The sequence below is a fragment of the Myxocyprinus asiaticus genome, chromosome 29, assembly GCF_019703515.2.
Source record: "Myxocyprinus asiaticus isolate MX2 ecotype Aquarium Trade chromosome 29, UBuf_Myxa_2, whole genome shotgun sequence".
NCBI lineage: Eukaryota > Metazoa > Chordata > Actinopteri > Cypriniformes > Catostomidae > Myxocyprinus > Myxocyprinus asiaticus.
In genome coordinates this window covers 28,914,903-28,928,877 of record NC_059372.1, presented here as the reverse complement: position 1 = coordinate 28,928,877, position 13,975 = coordinate 28,914,903, and the positions used below count along the sequence as shown (strand labels likewise).

The window sequence follows — 13,975 nt, the reverse complement described above, 5'->3', positions numbered from 1 at the left end:
TGTAAGTACTGATTTATTTATTTTTTTACAGACAAGACAAAGTGCAATAAATAGTTCTGCTTGTGGAAATCTCGCACTACTACTGCAAGTGGCTCAAACAAAACTCTGAATTATATTTCAAGATTTAATCCCAATAACCAGGCAACCTTTAGCTAATTAAGTGATTAGGTATTTCTCAAACTTTCTGCTAACCCGGTACCTTGTAAACATGACTTTGTTTTCCAACGAAGTCTTGCTGATTAAGATATAAGAAGCGTGTTGGGAAGACAAGCTCGTCAAGTCTGCAGTATTGTCTTTCAATCTGTGCTTTATTTGTGGGATTGTTTGCAGAGGAGGGAAAGGGGTTAATCGTGCTCCGATGACAGATTTGTGGCTGACTGGATTAGAGGAGAATAGCAGTCGTGGGACGTACAGTAATCTGTGTGTCTATTGAATGCTGGGTCTGACCTCATGAGGCTATGTATGTCATCGGCTTGATGGGTTGGTGCATAAACCCTGCCAATCATAAATCTAGGGAGGAGAACCATAAGGAATTTAACGATTCTGGTTCCAGTTCTTTAAAGGAATAGTTCACCCAAAAATGAAATGTCCCAATACTGGTATCAGAATCGGTTCCGATGCTGCGCTCATGTACTTGTACTTGTGCTCGTAAAAATGCCAAAAACCGATACCATCTGACGTATGAATGTCATTACGTAAATATTCAGTGCACAAATTAAAATCACATTATGTCAGTGTGATTATTAAACCACAAAGGCGGCGATTTAATGAGATAAATATATAGTTTGCATGTGCTGCGTGCTTCCACTGTGAGTGCTTGTGAATGTGTGGAGCCGGTGTTATACAGACACAAAGACACATATCTTGCTCATACCTTTTAGAGATCCTTGACTTATATATGGAAAACACTATAATGAACATCATGTGCCTTGTTTGTAGAAGCTGACAGTGAACAGAGCACTAATTGTAGCTTGAGGCACATACAGACTACATATTTATTATTAAATAGCGGCCTTTTGCTGTTTAATAATCACTTTGAGTCATGCAGCGACTGGCTTTTCCGAGTTGAGAAGCTGCCGTCATAACAACACAGAAACACATCAAAATAAAAGCTCAATTTTAATGGAAAAAAATACAAAAGAAATAGATCACTACTGTATAGTTCTGTATGTAATATTCACTGTAATACTACTACTAATAAGAATAAATTAATAGAAATATTATTATATTTAAGCAATATCTCATATCTGTGATGCAGCACTTAATTTGACAAAGTATAACTCCAAACGGGGGATAAAAGCACTTCATTAGATTAAAATAATACAAATATATTTTGAAAATTAATTGTTATATGTTCATTTGATTAAAGTTTTAAGGAATTAATTTATTTAAACACCATTTTGATAATACAATTTAAATAAACTGTTGAAATGGAATTCAGAAAAAAAATGGTATCAGACTCTGTATCGGCGAGTTCTAAAAAAGGAAGTATAAGTACAAACTTTGAGACTGTATATTATATTTGACTCTCATTCTCTTGAACATTGTCTAGCATTCATTTCATGTGTTATTGTAGTTTAGCTAAAACTACACAGATCAATCCTTATGGCACTATATTTCACATGCTTTTATGTAAGCTTACCTGTCCAATAAGAAAACGCCAATTCAGGGTCGGTTTTGATCCCCAAAACCAAACGAAGTTCCCTTCAGGAATCAAATGCCCTGCCGATGTTCCCTGTCAAAAGCTACACTTAATGTTGTGCTTGATTAAGCTCTTATGGGAACGTCTTTAGAAGTGACCAGCTGTGAGTATGTGTGCAACACGTCAATGAAATTGACTAGAACCTTTATAGCCTCTGTTGGTGACATCATCAGAATGCGCCAGTACCAGGGGCTATAAATAGATGTGCCACAGGTGCATCATCAGGTCTTTTGTCTTCAGACCAATCTGTGTTGTGTTTGTGCTTCTACAGCTTCTCAAGCTCTCTATTTTTCTTCTGATAGGAGTTAGATTTGTCAGGCAGTGTGCAGAAAACTTTCTCTTTCTCTGTCGTTCAAGTGTGGAAAAGACAAAAGAAAGACAAAAAAGAAAAAATGAGCGATCAACAAAGCAAACGGTGTGTGTTTCCATGCTTACGTCCTATGGCTGAATCGGACACACCAGTTTTGTTTTGTTTGTTTGGGGGAAGAGCACACTGCTCTTGTGTTGGAGCGAGGCGAGTGTGAGCATTGTGAGCTGTTCACAGTGAAGACGCTGCGCGCTCGTCTCGCTTACTTCCAAAAGCCAGCACCCACCATTCCATCGTGGGGCTTGCGTATGGATCTGGCTGAGGAGCGAGAGACGGGTTCGTCCCTATCGCTTGCTCTCTCTCCAGACCCAGTCCCTCGCGTGATCTCGAAGTACGCCCCGGCACCTCTTTGGTTCATGAGGGGGACGATGAATCTCTTGGGTCAGCGGACTTTGAGTTGCCTACCTCTGAACGTTCCTCATGTGATAACAAAGTGGTTGAGGAATTACTCGAGGTGGTTACTCGTGCGGTGGCCAGATTACAGCTAGACTGGCCACGCGAACAAGAGAAACCCAAATGATCGAAACTAGAAGACAGATTTCTGTCTGGTGGCCAGGAGAAGGGAACACAAAATCAGTCTCTCCTCTTCTTTGAAGATCTCCATGACGAGTTAACTTGAGAAACCTTATACTTCCCGTATCTTTGTGCCTTCGATGTCGACATATTCGACTATCGTGGGTGCTAAGGCACGGGGGTATACGATGATGCCACAGGTAGAAGAGACGCTCGTGGGCTATCTCTCGCCTGGTTCGACATCATCATTAAAAAGACCAGCTCTCCCCACAAAGCCGTGTAGAACTGCCTCAATGCTTGTGGTGAAAGCTTATCAAGCAGCAGGTCAGGCTGGTGCTGTGCTACACACCATGGCGGTGTTACAGGCATACCAGGCTGATCTGTTGAAGGACTTGAGTGCATGTAGTACAATCGACGAGGAAGCATTCTCAGAGCTTCGTCGAGCCACAGATTTATCTCTCCGTGCAACCAAGCAGACGGCTCGTGCTATCGTCCGTTCAATGGCTGCTTTGGTCAGCACGAAGAGACATCTGTGGCTAAACCTCACGGTCTCACCTTCCGGCCTGTTTGGCGATTCAATGAATACAGTGTCACCAGGTTTCGGGAGGTGAAAAAACACGAGGAAGCCTTTGTGCAATTCCTTCCTCACTGCGTTCAGGGGGAAGGGCTACCGGCCACCCAGCCTCACCCCGGTCCTTCTAGAAGGGAGACTCAAAAACAAAGTGTGGCGAGTCGCGCTCCCCCTTGTAAAGATCGGGGACCGGCTCGTCGCCCTCAGCAGCCTCCAAAGCAAGACCTCAGGACCATTATTTCCAAATAATGTGGGGGTAGCATTGTGGGGGTAGCCCCCCTCAGGACGGGGCATGCAAAACATCTACCTGCTCCTTCCCGACACCCCCATGAAACCTCTCCATCCCCACCGCCTCTGATGTTTTGGGGGGCAGCGGTTTCCAGCAAAATGTTGAGTGTTCTGGTGCTTCCTGTTGTTGCCCAGGACATGGAACACCCAACATCCCCTCAACGGGAAGTATCAAAGTTGGTATCCATTTCAGAGAACCTGGCAGCATGGAAGCTACTGCCAGGTATTTCTATGTGGGTCCTAAAGACAGTAGAAAAGGGCTACAGAATTCAATTAGTTCGCCGTCCTCCGCGTTTCAACGCCGTGGTCCCCACTACCGTGAAACCGGAACGAGCACATTTACTGTCACAAGAGCTGCAATCTCTTCTGGTCAGGGGGGCTATAGAACATGTTCCCCTTCCAGAGAGAGAGTCAGGTTAATACAGCAGATACTTCCTGGTTCCCAAGAAGGATGGGGGATTGCGTCCGATTTTAGATCTTCGAGGCTTGAACCGCTCAGTCAAGGTGCTCAAGTTCAAGATGCTAACTGTCAAGACGATTGTGTCACAAATTCAACATTGTGATTGGTTAGTCACGATCGATCTCATGGACGCATACTTTCATATAGAAATACTGCCACAAAACAGGAAGTTCCTGGGAGCCTCCCTGTCGGGCTGGGGAGTGGTCTTAAGTGGTCGTCCAGCTCAAGGGGAATGGGAGGGTCATCAGCTCGATTGGCTTATCAACTCTCTCGAGTTGATGGCTGTATTTCTGGGCCTGAAGTACTTCCTCCAGCATCTGAGAGGCTGCCATGTCCTGATGCAGGTGGACAACACAGCAGCAGTCTTGCGCCAGCTAAACAGACTAGCGTGGCAGATTTTTCTTTGGGCCCAGGGCAAGCTCCTGTCACTCAAAGCAGTATATATCCCTGGATGCCTGAATGTGGGAGCGGATTTACTATCCAGACAGAAACTACCGACGTGAGAATGGAAACTCCACCCCGAGGTAGTGAAACAAATCTGGTTAAGATTTTACGAAGCAGAGGTGGACCTCTTCGCCTCCCAACAGACAGCGCAATGTCCCCTCTACTTCTCTCTGAGTCACCCAGCCCCCCTGGGTCTGGATGCGATGGTGCATACATGGCCCAAAATGCACCTGTATGCGTTTCCTCCGGTTTCTCTGCTCCCGGGAGTTCTAGCCAGAGTTCGCCAACAGGGATCTTGCCTCTTACTGATAGCGCCGCATTGGCCGAACGGTATGGTTCTCGGAGATAATATCTCTCCTCGATGGCTCACCTTAGGTGATACCGGAGAGGAGGAACCTTCTGTCTCAAGCGCAGGGGACAATATTTCATCCCCGGCCCGAGCTGTGGAACCTTCATGTTTGGCCCCTGAAGGGTACCAACTGAGGGTCACTGGGTTTTCACCTGAAGTTATTGAGACCATTCTGAGTGCTAGGGCTCCTTCCACTAGAAAAAGTTATGCCAATAAATGGGGTGTCTTTGAAAGGTGGTGCACTGCACATAATGCAGATCCAGTTAATTGCCAGATTGCTTCAGTTCTGGACTTCCTGCAGGAGAAATTATCAGTAGGCACATGCCCCACCACTCTCAGGGTTTATGTGGCCACTCTGTCGGCTTGCCTCGCCTTGATTGACGGGGTGCCACTGGGGAAACATCCTATGCTCGCTCGCTTTGTCCGTGGGGCCATGCGACTGAGGTCTCCCGTTAGAACCAGGATCCCATCATGGGACTTAGCTATAGTCCTTGAGGGTCTGGTTGAGACCCCCTTTGAACCTCTAGAGTCGGTGTCTGACAAGCTCCTGACTCTAAAGATGGTTTTTCTTATGGCTATCACTTCTTTAAAAATAATTGGGGATTTGCAGGCTCTGTCTGTCTTGCCATCCTGCTTAGACTTTGCCCCAGGAATGGCAAAAGCGATATTGCATCCTCATCCTGACTACCTGCCTAAGGTTCCTTTCTCAACCGTACATCTGGTCACGCCGTTCACAACGTCGGATCAGGAGAGACTTCACAGACTGTGTCCAGTCCGTGCTCTTCAGGCCTACGTCCACCGTACTAGCCGGTGGTGTAAGTCAGGGCAACTATTTGTTTGTCATGGGGGCCGTAACGGGGGCGGCCGCCACAAAACAGACAATGTCACATTGGGTGAGGGATGCTATTGCCCTTGCCTATGAGTGGTGCGGTCAAGCTTCGCCAGTAGGCATCAGGGCTCATTCTACCAGAGGGGTCACTTCTTCTAAAGCTTTGGCGGGGGGTGCTCCTCTGCAGCATGTTTGTAATGCGGCAGGCTGGTCCTCTCCGCACACATTCATAAAATTATATAGTTTGGATGTTCATGCCACTCCGGGCTCTCACGTCCTTGAGTCAACGTCACAAGCTCATGTCTGAGACCTTTCGCGTTCTTGTGAGCACGCACTAAACAACCGTAAGGGGTCCAGACACCCACAGTGCGGCGGCGTGGGTATTCTCGTTCCCATAAACGCTTAATCAAGCGCAGCATTAAGTGTAGCTTGTGACCGGGAACGTCTCGGGTTACTTGACCGTAACCCTTGTTCCCTGAAAAAGCGGAACGAGATGCTGCGCTTCATTGCTGCACTGAGGATGTCCCAGGACTGCTCTTCAGACATATATACCTGATGATGCACCTGTGGCACATCTACTGTATTTATAGCCCCTGGTACTGGTGCATTCTGATGATGTCACCAACAGAGGCTATAAAGGTTCTAGTCAATTTCATTGACGTGTTGCACACATATTCACAGCTGGTCACTTCTAAAGACGTTCCCATGCGCGATTAATCAAGTGCAGCATCTCTTTTTCAGGGAACAAGGGTTACGGTCAAGTAACCCGAGACGTTCACTCTAGTTTTTGCTCGACCACGATCACATTCCCGCTTAGCCAGACGGATTCAGTAGATAATCTTATTTATTTTTTTGTCTCACTTGGAGTTTATGTAGGAGTCGGTGTTGTGCTGGGAGCCGGACATTTGCTGGATTCCATCTCTAAGATAACATTACCTAGTGTAAACGTCACATCCTTTGGATTTCCCGGCAAAAGCGACCCGTTCCCTTCACATAAAAATCAATCTACAGGCTTTAATAGGCAACCTAGGAAGTCCGGGAAGGTCTCATTTTTTAAGTTGCGTTACAAGCCGTTCACACATTGGCAAAAAAAAGGGTGAATATTATATGAAAATTGTTACATATTGCACCTTTAAACAAAACCAAACGTCATGAAAATTATTAGATTCCTGCATTTTGTGAACATTGGAACCAGATCTGAATAAGAAGTGGTTCTCGATAGTTAACCGTACTGAACTCTGTCAGGGAAAACATTAAATCTTTATCATCATCATCCAATTTTCTTTCCCTTCAGTTTGTCTTTTTTCTCTTAAGGTTTGTAATCATAGTTGATCTTCTTGCTTCAGTCTCCATTCACAAGCAAGCTACTCGTGCTGAGCTTTGTCTTGTGTTACTGAGAGACTAAATTGATCTCGCCCCTTTGTCCTGCTTACAGAAAGGCTAGGACACTGCAGACAGAGATGACATGATCAGTAACAGAGGTCATTTAGACAGTAGTGGTTGGCTGCAGAAGCCGCATTGAGAGGACATTCATTGGTCGCTGTGTGTACTGAAAGAGAGTGCAGGGATTGGTTGCAGAGGTCACAAACTGCACTATGCTACTCTTCTCTGCTGACCTGGATAAAACCATTGCCTCAGGGTATATCTTACAGGAAGTGAGGTCATCTCAGTACAAATATTCTTGGAGAAGCATTTTTTGCAGTGTTATCTGGATTATATGTACACCACCATTTCTTTACTGTCATGATGGTCAACATTCCTGACATTAAGATCAATTTACTTGAGGACCAAAATTTCACAAGATATATATATATATATATATATATATATTTATTTATTTATTTTCTTATTTATTTATTTTATTTTATTTTTTCAGAAAATATACAACCCTAACCTTTTATCAAACTGAGTTAACTAGCCTAATTGTATTTTCTTGCTTTAAATCAGTTCAAGATGTATTATTTGGAAACCACTCTTATTTATCTTACATAATTGGTTGGAAAGTAAATGTATCTTGTTTTAAGGCTACTTAGTTATTTTTGTTTATAAAAAAAATAAATACAAAAATAATTATTAAGATTGTTTTTTTCAGTGAACAAAAGGATATCAGAATGTATATGTTGCTATATTCTAATGTCACCCCTCTCTTGATTTAACTTCACTGGCTACCTGTAGCTGCCTTCATCAAATTTAAGGCTTTGACTCTGGCCTTCAGGACAGCCAATGGAACTGCACCCTCTTACTTTAATTCACTTCTCCAGGTCTATGCTCCAACTCACTCTCTGTGGTCTATGGTGAGCAGCGCCTGGTGGTCCCATCACAAAGAAGCTCAAAGTCTATTTTACGATCATTCACATTCTCTGTTCCACTGTGGTGGAATGAGCTTCCATCATCCACATGATCTGCTGATACCATCTCAACATTCAAGAACCAGCTGAAAACACATCAGTTCCGCGATCACTTAACAAATCCACACTAATTGCACTTACTATTGAACTTAACTTGCACTTACTGTTCACAAAAAACAAACAAACTTCTGTCTCTTTCTTCTGCGCTAGCACCTATACTACTCCAGCCACCTTGAGAGCTTGGCAGTACAACACTGTAGATGTTGTTGAACTTTGTATGACAAATTGCTTGCTATATTCCTCATTTGTAAGTCACATTGGATAAAAGTGTCTGCTAAATGTAAATGTAACTTTGCATAAAGGACAAGCGACCGTATGTTTCTACATGCATTTTTCAGCCTTAAAAAAAGATTAAAAGAGCTTTTTATTGTAAAGATTTGTCTTGAAAAGCCTGGCTTTAAACTTCAGTATTGCTATATCTCTCATGGAGAAAAACATCATCTATGTTAAAGGAAAAAAGAGGATACATTTTTGTCTTATCTCAGTAGGAGTAGGTATCAAAGGCTTGTATGCTTTACATGGACGTGAGGGTCATTCAATAGAAAAAAAGTGAGAATATATGTTTAATGGCTTCACTGAAGCCATGCTTTTAAAAACCACATTCTCTCTGAATGAAATATAAGCCAAGAATTACTGTTCCTTTAGCTCAACATCTAGAGCATGGCACTAGCAATAAAATATCCATAATTTTAACAGAAAAAGAATGTAAAAATGCTACACTAAAAAACATTAACTGGTTAACAAGTAGTTACCTTAACATATATGGCAAAAAATAAAAATAATAATAATATATTTAACAAGACAACATATGTATATGTAAATAAAAATATTGTAAAAAAAAAAAAATGTTTTTAAAAGTAAAAAGTATGATTTTACTATATAGTTAAAAAAAAATGCATTTTATTTACAGTATAACAAGAGAATACATGTACTTTTATGGTAATCTTTTGTTAAAATTACAGTGAAGAACAATAATCGGTTGTTCCCAGAATTTCCTGCATGACCCATCACATTTCATTATATTTTCTGGAAATGGTTATGTTTCTTGGTCACGGCTCCTGGAAGGGTCACTCTTGATGAAATTTAAGTCATCATGTAGCCAACAGTTGAAAACGTTTTTTTTTTTTTTTTTTTTTTTATGTGAAAAATAGGACATGTGTTTGATTTGGTAATGCTGCTGGGAGTGATCATGTGTCCTGCAGAGTGGGCGAAGAGATCACATGTTCAGTCTAGGTCTGATTTAGGAAGCAGAGCAGGTACAATTCTTCCCCCTCTACGAAAAGTCATTGATTTTAAAATGCTATTTTATCATGAATACAAAGGATCTCTCTGTTAGACCAGAGATTGGAGGAAAAGCAGCCAGCAATTACTCCACAAACATGGGAACTCCTTCAATAATGTTTAAAAAGCATCCCAGGTGGCACCTAATGAAGTTGGTTGAGAAAATGTCATGAGTGTGCAGAACTGTTATCAAGGCCAATGGTGGCTACTTTGAGGAATCTAAAATATGAGATGGTTTAGAATTGTTTAACTTTTATTTTGTTCGCTGCATAATTCCCATATTTCCATTGGCTTATTTCATAGTTTTGATGACGTCATGTAGATATGTACAGTAGATAATAGATATAATTAAGAATAAGTGTCCAAACTTTTGACCAGTGCTGTCAGGGTCCAAAATTAACCCCCGGCAAGTGCCAAATGTGGGTAAATTTTCCATTTGGCTGGTGAATTTCACAGTGTGGCACGCCATTCTGGCGGGTGCTTGTAAAATAATGTAATATGTTCAGTTTTGTCCTCAAGGGGGCTCTGTTGCCGGTCTTTACATAGAACAGCTCTCATTAGGTAGTACTGCTGCTCATCGATAGTCTCAGTTAGCTGTAAATCTAGAAGCAAGATAATGGCGATGTTCAGGAGCATTCATGCGAACGAGGTGAAGGGAAGACTATTTTCGGATTTCCAGTGGATGTGTGAGTACGTTTTAATAACCCACCACCACACATACAAATTCTCCGGTAATGACTGCATTATAACACAGTAACCAAATTATTTTCATGATGTTTGGTTTCATTAACTGTTCTTGAACATGCATTCTTCCAGTGATGCAGACAGAAAACTGGAATAAAATACTTCACAGTGTTTCCTGTACTGTCATTAAGCGCTGCAGCAACCCACACTGCAACCCCCCACCCCCATGTTCAAGCCAGATCTATGCCCTTGACCAGAGAAGACAGATTCCCAATCAAATGACTCTTTTGAGCCGGTTATTTTGAATCTACAGCATGAGACATAACACGCGACAGTGTAGTCTTATTCCCAAAGAAAGTATTGTTTTGAGCTGGTTCTTTTTTGTGAATCAACAACTACAGCGCTACCAGTGTTGTCCAATTCACAAATGAACGACTCTATGAACCGGCTCTTTTTAGTGAATCAAAGAACCCGTTGGAGCTGACTGAATCAACTCACTCCGAACAAACCAAGATGTACTTAAGGCTCAGGAGACTCAGAGATACTTGTTCATATGACAACATGTAGTTTAATATACATATTTAGTTTTGTTGTAATAAGGAAATAATCTGAAAAAGAATTCTATATGGACTATTTGGCAATTAAATATTTCATAAATAATAAAATAAAACAATAAAATTCTTTAAAAAAGCAGTTTCGTTTTAAACATGCTTACAGTATTGTTTATTTGTCAATAAAAATTTGTAAAATCCACTTGTAAAATGCAATAAAAAAAGAATTAAAACAAATTTTTTTTTTTTTCAATAGAAAGCTGCATCAATTGTAAATAGGCTCAAACGCTACTGGACAGTAACAGCAACCACAGGATACAGGAAGTCAGGCAGTTTGTTGGGCATCTGAAGTGGTCAGTGTGAATGCTGGTATTGCAATACCAATATTGCAAAAAAGGATACAACACAACACGTGTCCTCAGGAAAAGTGGCTTTGAACTGGAAAGTGGATTATACTGGATTATAACATCTCACACTGTCCGTTTCTCTCACACTGACTCTTTAACTAATACAAATAACTAAAATTATTTTCCTTTCATGATTCTCACAATACCATGTAGCTCGTAGAAATTCTCATCTTGCCAGCAGCTATTACATTGATTGGTTAAGAAATGTAATGTTTTTGATAGAAGCTCCCATCGTATGTAGATAAACTCAATCTTTAGATAGAAGGTCCTTTTGTCTTCTGCTATTCCATAAAGATTGCCTTCGGCAAGTGGTTTTTAATTTTTCCAGGATTTTTTTATGTAGTTTAATTTCAAAAAAGGTGTTGATGGCTATATTGTAATTTTTTAGGATTGTTTAAGGTAAATTGGATTTAATTGTCATGTCCATTCTCTCCTGAACGTGATCAGCAGGGAATAGCTAAGGTAGCTGAAGCAGCTACAGTTGGAAGATGCGTGAAGTGAATTTAATTTTAGGTAAATTTTTATCTTCACTCACAGTGACTTTGTATTGATGTCTGTGCATATGTTGGTTAATTAATCTGGCACGCCTGCGTGCATAACTTCTAACACCATACACTGAAATATAAGTTGGTAGTTGACAAATATCATATTCATGAACCTTTTTGTTTAACATCAAGATTTTAGGTTAAAATATTTCTGAATGTTTTAATGCAAAGTGTACATTTTTGTAGGGATGCACCGAAATTTCGGCCATGAAACTTTTAGGCCGAAAGAGAAAAATAGCCTAAAATAGGCCAAAAATCTGAACAAAAACTGTTACATTAAAATCAATTAGCAGAGACAATGACATGATGAAAATGCAGTGTTTTATGCTAAAATATTGTGCTTATAATTGAGATGCGCATCTGTACAGTTTGTGTATGTGTGTCCACACGAATGAGCACAACAGCACAAAAACACTCAAAGGTGTTTATGAAAGCACGCTGTGGTGAAATTTAAAATACAATTGCACATTCTGTTGGTATTTGCCTTACCTAGTTGCCTAAATCTACATTCCCAACAGTAATGAAGCGATCGCTCTCTTGAATATCAGCTCATTAATGAAGTGTTTTTCCATGTGTATTTAGAGGCTGTTAGTCCGTTTAGTTTGAGCCACCATCACATATCATGGTAAAATATCCCCACCTAATGTTTGAGCCGAGCCTCACTCTAAATCAGCGGTGTCAAACAGGAGTCCAATTCAACCTGCTTTGCATCCGCCACTCACGGTCTCACGCAAACGGCCAAATTCAAAATCACTTTTCGTTTGAAACGGGACCAGTGAGTGACACTGTCACAGATAAACTCCTCACAACAATACTGACAATATGGATGATGGACAGATACAAGAAAAACTTAGGAAGGTATGCTTTTGTCCTTTGTTTGTAAGTAATTTATTAGCACTTTTTAGGGTAATTATTTGCTTAAGTTAGGACAAAAAGTCCTAACATAAGCAAGGCCTATATACAGTATATACTGTATATATTAGTATATGCATACATATACGATTAGATAAATAGATATTCAAAAGGCTAATAATATATATATATATATATATATATATACACACAGTACTGTGCAAAAGTCTTAGGCGCATAAGATGTTTCACAAAAGCATTTGTCTTAAGATGGTTATTTATATCTTCGGCTTTAGTGTGTCAATAGGGAATATACATTTTAGACTCCCAAACATTCCTTTTGCAAATAGAAAAGATTAGAATAGAAGAACAGGAAGCCCTGCAACAGATGTCATGGCCCCCACAAAGCCCCCCACTGAACATCGTGTCTGTCTGGTATTTCATAAGGAGACAGCCTAAATAGATAGAAGAACTGTGGCGAATTCTCTAAGAAGCTTGGAACATCCTATCTGCCAACAACCATGAAAAACTGTGTCCAGGTGTACCTAGGAGAATTTGGAGCTGTTTCTTTTTTTGGGGGGGGTTGGGGGATTTTTTCCCCCTTTTTCACCCAATTTGGAATGCCCAATTCCCAGTGCGCTTTTTTTAAGTCCTCGTGGTCACGTAGTGATTCGCCTAAATCCGGGTGGTGGAGGATGAATCTCAGCTGCCTCCGCGTCTGAGAACATCAACCTGTGCATCTTATCACGTGGCTTGTTGAGCGTGTTGCCACGGAGACATAGTGCATGTGGAGGCTTCACGCCATCCACCGCGGCATCCGCGCCCAACTCACCACGCGTCCCACCGAGAACGAACCACATTATAGCGACCACGAGGAGGTTACCCCATGTGACTCTACCCTCCCTAGCAACCGGGCCAATTTGGTTGCTTAGGAGACCTGGCTGGAGTCACTCAGCACGCCCTGGGATTCAAACTAGCGAACTAGCGAACTCCAGGGGTGGTAGCCAGTGTCTTTTACCACTGAGCTACCCAGGTCCCCCGAATTGGAGCTGTTTTAAAGGCAAAGGTGGTCACACTGAATATTGATTTAGCTTTTTATGTTTACTGGACTTTGTATGACATTAAGTGATAAATGAAAACTATTAATATAATTATTTTTGAAGACATCCTCACTATGCAACCTTTTTAACAAGTGCCTAAAACTTTTGGCCAATACTGTGTGTGTGTGTGTGTGTGTGTGTGTGTGTGTGTGTGTGTGTATATATATATACTGTGTATAAAACATTTGTATATAAAGGATTTCGGTTTTCGTCCAAAAATTTTAATTTTTGTGCGTCACTATATTTTAGGTGCTATAACTGGTCACCATTTTGAATTTCTTTATTATTTCAAAATACCTTTTTAGCTTTTTTTATTTCATTGGTCCCATTTAGGCATTATTTAGCAAACTTGCATTCAGGCCTGGCTCCATTCTTGTACTATATGTAACACACCCTTTTTTACAATCCAATAAATTCCTGATGAATAAAATCAAGTCCTGCCACACATTTTTTCTCATTAAATACCATCATAAATATGTCACAATTTTGAAGTATAATGGGTTGCGAACAGCAATTCATGTTGACTTTAACATATTTTGTTTTGTGTGCATGCGCATACACACTCCTTTGAGACAGAGCTGTGAAAATCTGTGCATCTGTGTCTTCTTGTTTGGAGAGGAAATAA

General features: G+C 41.0%; 1 protein-coding gene across 6 annotated transcripts in view; it reads left to right on the top strand.

The window, feature by feature from the left end:
* LOC127420373 (nucleolar protein 4-like) overlaps window positions 1–13,975 on the top strand; it is a 142,027-nt gene that overhangs the window by 49,825 nt on the left and 78,227 nt on the right. The window contains exon 2 of one of the 6 annotated variants that reach the window (XM_051662618.1): window positions 10,704–11,367. The exons of the other annotated variants lie outside the window; for them this stretch is intronic. The gene's annotated coding sequence lies outside the window, so the exon portion shown is untranslated. The remainder of the gene's footprint in view (window positions 1–10,703; window positions 11,368–13,975) is intronic. 6 annotated transcript variants of the gene reach the window in all.